The sequence below is a fragment of the Eschrichtius robustus genome, chromosome 1, assembly GCF_028021215.1.
Source record: "Eschrichtius robustus isolate mEscRob2 chromosome 1, mEscRob2.pri, whole genome shotgun sequence".
In the NCBI taxonomy this organism is placed as follows: Eukaryota; Metazoa; Chordata; class Mammalia; order Artiodactyla; family Eschrichtiidae; genus Eschrichtius; species Eschrichtius robustus.
Window position 1 is genome coordinate 31,682,194 of NC_090824.1, and position 8,874 is coordinate 31,691,067.

Consider the following 8,874-nt stretch of genomic DNA (forward strand, 5'->3'; position numbering starts at 1 on the left):
AAGAATACAGACCAGCTAGGGACATTGAGACCTGCGGAACAATATGGTGGTGACTTCTCTTCATTTTCTTTTATCCTCATTGCTGTTTGGAGAAGGCTGCAACCCTGAAATGCAATAGACACAAACAAACAAAGCCCCAAGACAAGTTTGCTCTCTCTAGCCAAAGAAACAAGAAATGAACAGCCTGGAAAGACAGAAAGCTTTCAGAAAATAACCATCTTACTCCAGTCAAATGTCATGGGGAAAATTGTAGCCCCACATGCATCCTCATAAGCAAAGGCCATCTGGGGAGATTAGACGTCCAATCTCACCCAGCTCAGGAGGTGCCTCAGGAACCTCCCATTAGGGTGGTGTCAGAGAAGGTCAAATAGACTTCAGGGACTTTCATTCTCATAATGTAGTAATGAGGCTCCCATTCCACAGTGTTATTGGAGTCCACTTGGGCAGCGGTAGTGAGGCATTCTTAAATCTCCCAATCAGGGTGGTGTCAGCAGAGGCCAAGAGGGATAATGAATGTACTCCGTACTTTAACAGTATGAGGTTCCCCTTCTCCTCAGCATGTCAACAGAAACAGAGTGGAGACCTGGACATCTACCACTACCTAGCAATAACAATGAAACACTTCTCTTCCTCTGCTAGTACACTCTCAGAGGGGGCCTGATATTTATATAAGATCTAGAGTCTCATAATATAACACCCAAAATGTTCAGAATACAATGGAAATTCACCTGTCATATAAAGAAGTAGGAAATTTCAACTTGAATGAGAAAAGACAATCAACAGCTGCCAACTCTGAGATGATGCAGATGTTGGTATTATCTGGCAAGAATTTTGAAGTAGCCAACAAAAAAAATGCTTCAATGAACAATGACAAATATGATCAAAACAACTGGAAAAAAGTAGAAAGCTGCAGGAAAATAAATCTCACCAAAGAAGTATAAGATATAAAAAAAGAAAATAATGGAAATTTTATAACTGAAAAATACAAAACCTGAAGCCAAAAAGTCAATGGATGGGCTCGACAACAAAATAGAGAAAACAGAGGAAATAAGTAGTGATATTGAATACAGAGAAAGACTTATTACTAAATCTGAAAAGCACAGAGAAAATAAAGTGGAAAAAATATGCGGAGCCTCTAGGACTACAACAGAAGATCTAACATTCACGTTATCACAGTTACAGAAGGAGAGAAGACTAGAGCAGGGGTGCAAAGTACTCAAAGAAATAATGACTGAAGATTTCTAAAATTTGGCGAAAGTCATAACCTACAGATTTAAGAAGCTCAGAGAATCACAAACAGGATATACTCAAAGGAATCCATGCCAGTTAACATCATAATCATAATTTTGAAAACTAAAGACAAAGAAAAAAATCTTGAAAATACTTGGAGAGAAACATTATCTTGCATAATCATATCCATAGGGGGAAAACAACTTGAAAGATAGCAGATTTCTCATTAGAAACCACATAGGCCAAAAGGAAGAAGCAAAATATTTCACAAGAATTAAAAGAAAATGTCAATACATAATTTTATATCCAGTGAAAATATCCATCACGAATGCAGAGGAAACCAAGACACTCTCAGATGAAGGAAAACTAAGAGAATTTGTCACCAGCAGACCTGCCTGAAACAATGGCTAAAGAAAATTCTTGAAACAGAACAGAAATTATAAAATAAGGAGTCTTGCAATATCAGGAAGGAAGAAGGACAATGGAAGAGTAAAAATATGGGTAAATACAGTGGACTTTTTCGTCTTAAATTTTCTAAATTATATTTAATAGCTGAAGCAAAAATTATATTGTCTAATGTAGTTCTCAATACATATAGAGGAAATATTTCAGACAATTATACTGTAAAGGGGATGGAAGGGCACATAAGGGAATTAAGTTTTATAGGCTTCATTTGAATGAGAAAGTTTTTCAGAATTAAAACCACAGAAGGCAAAAAAAAAAAAGGAACGGTAGAAGACAAAGAAAAAGAGTGATGAACAGAAAACTTTTACAAACATGGTAGATATTAATCAACTATGTCAATAATCACTTTAAATGTGAATACACATATTAAAAGACAGAAACTATCAGAGTATATAAAATATAAGAACCAGCTATATGTTGTCTACAAGAAACCTACTTTTAATATAAAGACATTGATAAAGAGTAAAAGGATGAAGAATGATGCTATGCTAATACTAATCAAAAGTATGCTGGAATAGCTATATTAATTTCAGACAAAGCAGAATTCAGAGCAAGGAAAATGTTCAGGTATACGAAGGAGCATTAAATAATGAGAAAGTGGACAATTCTCCAAAAGGCATAACGATCTTTAATGTGTATGTTCCTAACAACAGAGTGGCAAAATATTTAGGTGAAAAATGATAAACCTGCAAGAAGAAACTGACAAATGCACTGTTATATTTGGAGATGTGAACAACTCTCTATCAGTGATTGATGGACCCAGCCAGCAGAAAATCAGTAAGGAAGGATATAGCTGAACTCAAAGCACCATCAATCAACTGGATATAATTGATATTTATAAAATAGTTCATTCAACAACAGCAGAACACATTTTTCTGAAACTCACATGGAACATTTACCAAATAGGACACTTTTTGAAACAAAGTTCAAAGATTGGAAATCCTACCGCTTCTCAAAATTAATGGGATACAGTAAAAGCTGTGTTTAGGAAAATTTATAACACTGACTGAGTATATTAGAAAGAAGATCTGAACTAATAATCTGCTATCTAATTTAATCCAAAGTAAGCAGAAAAGAAGAAATAATAATAATTAAAGCAGAAAATAATGAAATTGAAAATTAATAGAGAAAAATCAATGAAACCAAATGCTAGTTCTTTGAAAATATCAATAAAATTTATAAACTTTTACCCACACTAAAAAAAAAAAAAAGAGAGAGGACACGAATTACTAATAAAGATAGAAGATTTCTCTCAATGGAAACAAATCAGTTTTTCCTGGCTACAGTATGATGATGCAAATATTTTCATTAAAATTTCACTTATAAGTGTCCTTGGTGTAGCCTATGTGGCAGGAATATGTCATCTTCCTCTCAATTGGAGTTAATAATTTCAGAGAAGGTCCCTGGTCTGTTTTTGTCCCCCCTATAGCTCATGAGTTAGGTCATACTCTGGGCATGCAGCATGATGAAGAATTCTGTTTGTGTAGGCAAAAGTGCTTGCATCATGAATGCTATCAGAGTGCCAGCAGAGAGATTCACGAACTGTAGTTATGCAGATTTTACAAAGACCACTTTAAACCAGGGATCACGTCTGCACAATCCTCCAATTCCAGGGGCAGTCTTTATGCTGAAGTGCTGTGGGAATGGTGTGATTGAAGGAGAAGTGTGACTGTGGATCTATAAAGTAGTGTGAACAAGATCCCTGTTGTCTGTTGAACTGCACTCTGAGGCCTGGGGCTGCTTGTGCTTTTGGGCTTTGTTGCAAAGACTGCAAGTTCATGCCATCAGGGGAACTCTGTAGACATCAGGTCAATGAATGTGACCTTCCAAAGTGGTGCAATGGGACATCTCATCAGTGCCCAAAAGATGTATATATGCAGGATGGAATTCCCTATAGTGACGGTGCCTACTGCTATCAAAAGGGATATCACAGGGTGAAGAGTGCAGGGAGATTTTTGGTGAAGGTGCAAAGAGTGCATCTCAGAAGTGCTATAAAGAAATCAACTACCTCGGAAACCATTCAACACAAGTGGGCTTTATCTCCTGGAGAGGAAGAGAAATTGTAGCTGGGGAGCACTCACAGGTATAGATAGAATCCAAGAGCTCCAAACTTTTACATGCTCATCCAGAGCAAGTCTGTTGCAAGTCATGGCTCAGGTGGGAAAGCCCAGGACCATTATACATGAGATAGTGACATCTAGGTGGATGCCCCTGAAGATATTGGCTCTGATTGATATGAACCCAAAAGAACTGTCCCCATTTCTCTTCCTGGATGCCCTAATATCTGTAGTGCTGTGCCATACCCAGTATAATCTGGCTGAAGATATCAACACCCTGATGAGGGAGGGATGAGATTACACACTAATGTAGCTGCAAGAATTAGGTAGCATACAGTGGCTAAAGAAAGGGAAAACATCTGAGATTGGCTTATGAGATGTTATTATATAAAGGGGTGCTAGATTTAAATCAAGGTAAGCATGAATTCATTGATTTGGGGCACTTTCTTGAGATGTGGGATTTGTCACCCTGGCAAGGACCCCACCCCAGATGAGGCACACTCATTGCTAGGGAAACAATTAAATACAGGGAGATAGTGATAGCTCATCCCAAGCAAAGTGGAAATGCTTTCTTTATTATGAAAGTTGGAAGAACAAGGCCAAGGGAAGTGGGCATGCCACATTGCATGTATTATGTCAGGCCAGAAGACCCATCAAGAATGAACTGGTGGGGCTTCCCTGGTGGTGCAGTGGTTAAGAATCCTCCTGCCAATGCAGGGGACAAGGGTTCAAGCCCTGGTCCAGGAAGATCCCACATGCCACGGAGCAACTAGGCCCATGCGCCACAACTACTGAGCCTGCGCTCTAGAGCCCGCAAGCCACAACTACTGAGCCCGTGTGCCACAACTACTGAGCCCACGCACCACAACTACTGAAGTCCGCAGGCCTAGAGCCCGTGCTCCGCAACAAGAGAAGCCACCGCAATAAGAAGCCTGTGCACTGCAATGAAGAGGAGCCCCCGCTCGCCGCAACTAGAGAAAGCCCACACACAGCAACAAAGACCCAACACAGCCAAAAATAAATAAAATAAAATAAATAAAAAAATTTTTAAAGCTTAAAAAAAAAAGAATGCAGTGGTGCAAGGGGCAGCAACATCTCAAAGGAGTTTAGTTGTGTCTCTTTAGTAGTGCAGTTTGTTGATAGGACAGCTTGTCACAGATAGGTGATAACAGCCATTGGGAAAGTTAGGACCATTGAAGTTACAGAAGCCAGGATGCTGTACTTAACAGCCAGAAGCTTTAGGACCACAATTACTATAAAATTTCCAAGGTTGGAGAGGCAGCTAAAGGAATTTATTTGTAGGAACTTTTGAGGTGGTAACAAATCATGGTATCTCAAGTGGCAAAATATGAGTAAACAAAAAGGGTGTTGTTTACCATCTATAATCAGAAGAAGGCAAAAATGGAAGAGCAAGAGGCTAAGAATGGTTGTGACAATAAAAAATCATAAACCCTGTCCAGTTCCTGGAACAAAGCTGATTTTCAGATACAGAATCTGTTGACTAAAGAAATCACTAGGTTCCTAGGAAGCTCACATCAACATTATGTATATATATAATGTAATGGTTTTCCCAGTCCTTCCCCCAACACCTATAGCCATTTTCTTGGGAGTCTGTACACTAGGGATAAAGAAATACCTAGACTTTGAGAGAGTTATTGGACAATGTGTCTGCATTGATATTGATACTCAGAGCTCCAAAGTATCATTGTGGACCCTCTTATAGTGGGAGCTTATGGACGGCAGCCAATAAATGGAGTTTAGGCTGAAGTCCAGCGTACAGTGGGTTCAGTGGTTTGCTGTCCTACCCAGTGGTCACTTCCCCGGGTTCCAAGGTATTTAACTGGGATTGATACCTTTGGCATTTGAAATAACCTCCTCATAGGGTTTTGGCCTCTGGAATAAGAACTATCATCATCACACTACAGGTGGAAGACTTTTAAATGTCCCTTTAACCCTAGCAGCATAGTAAATCAAAGACAACGTTGTGTTTGGAGTGGGAATATGGACATAAAGTGCCAACATTAAAGGATGCAGCAGTTATTGTTTCTATCAGATCTCCATTTTTTTAGTTGAAGTATAGTTGATTTACAATATTATGATAGTTTCAGGTATACATCATAGTGATTCAGTATTTTTACAGATAATACTCCATTAAAAGTTATTACAAGATAATGGCTATAATTCCTTATGTTATAAAATATATCCTTGTTGCTTATCTATTTTATACATAATAGTTTGTATCTTTTAATCCCATACTACTATTTGTCCCTACCATTTTCCATCTACTCACTGGTAACAACTAGTTTGTTTTCTATATCTGTGAGTCTCTCTGTTTTGCTATATACATTCATTTGTACTATTTTTTATATTCCACGTATAAGTGATATCATATATTTGTCTTTATCTGTCTGACATTTCACTAAGTGTAATATTCTCTAGGTCCATCTATGTTAATGCAAATGGCAGAATTTCATTATTTTTTATGACCGAGTAATATTCCATTCTATTATATTTATATATATATATGCATACCACATCTTCTTTAACGATTCATCTATTGATAGACACTTGGGTTGCTTTCACGTATTGGCTATTGTAAATAGTACTGCTATGAACATTGAGGTGCATGTATCTTTTCAAATTAGTATTTTCATTATTTTCTGGATATATACCCAGAAGTGGAATTGCTGGTTCCTCAAAAATTTCCATTTTTTGAGGAACTTCCATACTGTTTCCATAGTGGCTGCATCAATTTACATTCACACTAAGAGTGTACAGTTTCCCTTTTCTCCTCATGCTCTCCACATGCTCTCCAACATTTTTTTTTTTAATATTTTTGGCTGCGTTAGTTCTTTTTTGTTGTGCATGGGCCTTCTCTAGTTGCAGCAAGTGGGGGCTACTCTTCACTGCGGTGTGCCACAGGCTTCTCATTGCAGTGGCTTCTCTTGTTGCAGAGCACAGGCTCTAGGTGCGTGGGCTTCAGTAGTTGTGGTGTGCAGCCTCAGTAGTTGTGGCTCATGGGCTCTAGAGCACAGGCTCAGTAGTTTTGGTGCACGTGTTTAGTTGCTCTGTGGCATGTGGGATCTTCCTGGACCAGGGCTCAAGCCCATGTCCCCTGCACTGATAGGCAGATTCTTAACCACGGCACCACCAGGGAAGCCCTCTCCAACATTTTTTATTTAGTGTTTGATGACAGCCATTCTGACAGGTGTGAGGTGATATCTTATTTTGATTTGCATTTCTTTAATAATTAGCCATGTTGAGCATCTTATCATGTGCCTGTTAGCCATCTGTATGTCTTCTTTGGAAACATGTCTGTTCAGATCTTTTGCCAAATTTTTTTGTTTTTTTTTTGATATTGAGTTGTATGAGCTGTTTATATATTTTGGATATTAACCCCTTGTCAGCCACATCATTTGCAAATATTTTCTCCCATTCAGTAGGTTGTCTTTTAGTTTTGTTTATGGTTTCCTTTGCAGTGCAAAAGTTTTAAGTTTAGTTAGGTCCCATTTGTTTCTTTTTGCTTTTACTTCTTTTGCCTTAGGAGACAGATCAAAAGAATATTGCTAGGATTTATGTTGAAGAGTGTTCTGCCAAAGCTCTCTTCTAAGAGTTTTATGGTTTCAGGTCCTACATTTAGGTCTTTCATCCATTTTGAGTTTGTTTTTGTATATGGTATGAGTAAATGTTCTAATCTCATTCTTTTACTCATAGCTGTCCAGTTTTCCCAGCACCATTTATTGAAGAGACTGTCTTTTCTCCATTGTGTATTCTTCTCTCCTTTGTCATAGAAAAATTGACCATAGATGTGTGGATTTATGGCTGGGCTCTCTATTCTGTTCCATTAAACTATGCTGTTTTGATTACAGTAGTTTTTTAGTATAGTCTGAAATCAGGAAGGTGATACCTCCAGCTTTGTTCTTTTTTCTCAAGATTTCTTTGGCTATTCAGGGTATGTTGTGGTTCCATATGAATTTTAGGATTATTTAATTCTAGTTCTGTGGGAAATGTCATGGGTATTTTGATAGGAATTGCATTAAATCTGTAGATTGCTTTGGGTAGTATGACAATTTTAACAATATCAGTTCTTCCAATCCAAGGACCTGGGATATCTTTCCATTTCTTTACTTCAGGTTTAATTTCCTTCATCAGTGTTTTACAATCTTCAGAGTATAGTATTTTCACCTCTTTGGTTAAGTTTATTCCGAGTTATTTTATTCTTTACATTGTGATTTTAAACAGGATTGTTTTCTTGCTTTCTTTCTGATAGTTCATAATTAGTGTATAGAAAAGCAATAGAGTTCTGTTTATTAATCTTCTGTCCTGCAACTTTACTGAATTCATTTATTCTAATCATTTTTTGGTGGAGACTTTAGGGCTTTCTGTATATAGTACCATGTCATCTGCAAACAGTGACAGTTTTACTACTTTCCTTCCAATATGGATAATTTTTATTTCTTTTTTTTGTTTGATTGCTGTGGCTAGGACTTCCAATATTATGTTAAACAGAAGTAGTGAGAGTGAACTTCCTTATCATGTTCCTGATTTTAGAGGAAAGGCTTTCAGCTTTTCACTGTTGAGTATGATGTTAGCTGTGGGGCTGTTGTAAATGGCCTTTATTATGTTGAGATATGTTCCCTCTATACTGATTTTGATTAGAGTTTTTATCATGAATGGATGTTGAAATTTGTCAAATGTTTTTTCTTTATCTCTTGAGGTGATCATGTGATATTTATCCTTCATTTTGTTAATGTGGTTCATGACACTGATTGATTTACAGATATTGAGCCATCTTTCGTCCTTGGAATAAATCTATCTTTATCATGGTGTATGATCCTTTTTATATATTGTTGGATTTGGTTTGCCAATATTTTGTTGAAGATTTTTGCACCTATATTTGTCAAAGATATTGGACTGTAATATCCAATCAACAGGGTAATGATGGCCTTGTAGAATGAATTTGGGAGTGTTCAGTCCTCTTCAGTTTTTTGGAATAATTTGAGAAGGATAGGTATTAGTTCTTCTTTATGTTTGGTAAAATTCCCTTGTAAAGCTGTATGGTCCTGGACTTCTGTTTGCTGAGAGTTTTTTAAATTATAAATTCAATTTCACTACTAGTGAT

At 37.2% G+C, this 8,874-nt stretch overlaps 1 pseudogene; it reads left to right on the forward strand.

Moving 5' to 3' along the window:
• Positions 1 to 403: 403 nt before the first annotated feature.
• On the forward strand, positions 404 to 3,784 carry LOC137776546 (disintegrin and metalloproteinase domain-containing protein 21-like; annotated as a pseudogene).
• Positions 3,785 to 8,874: the final 5,090 nt, after the last annotated feature.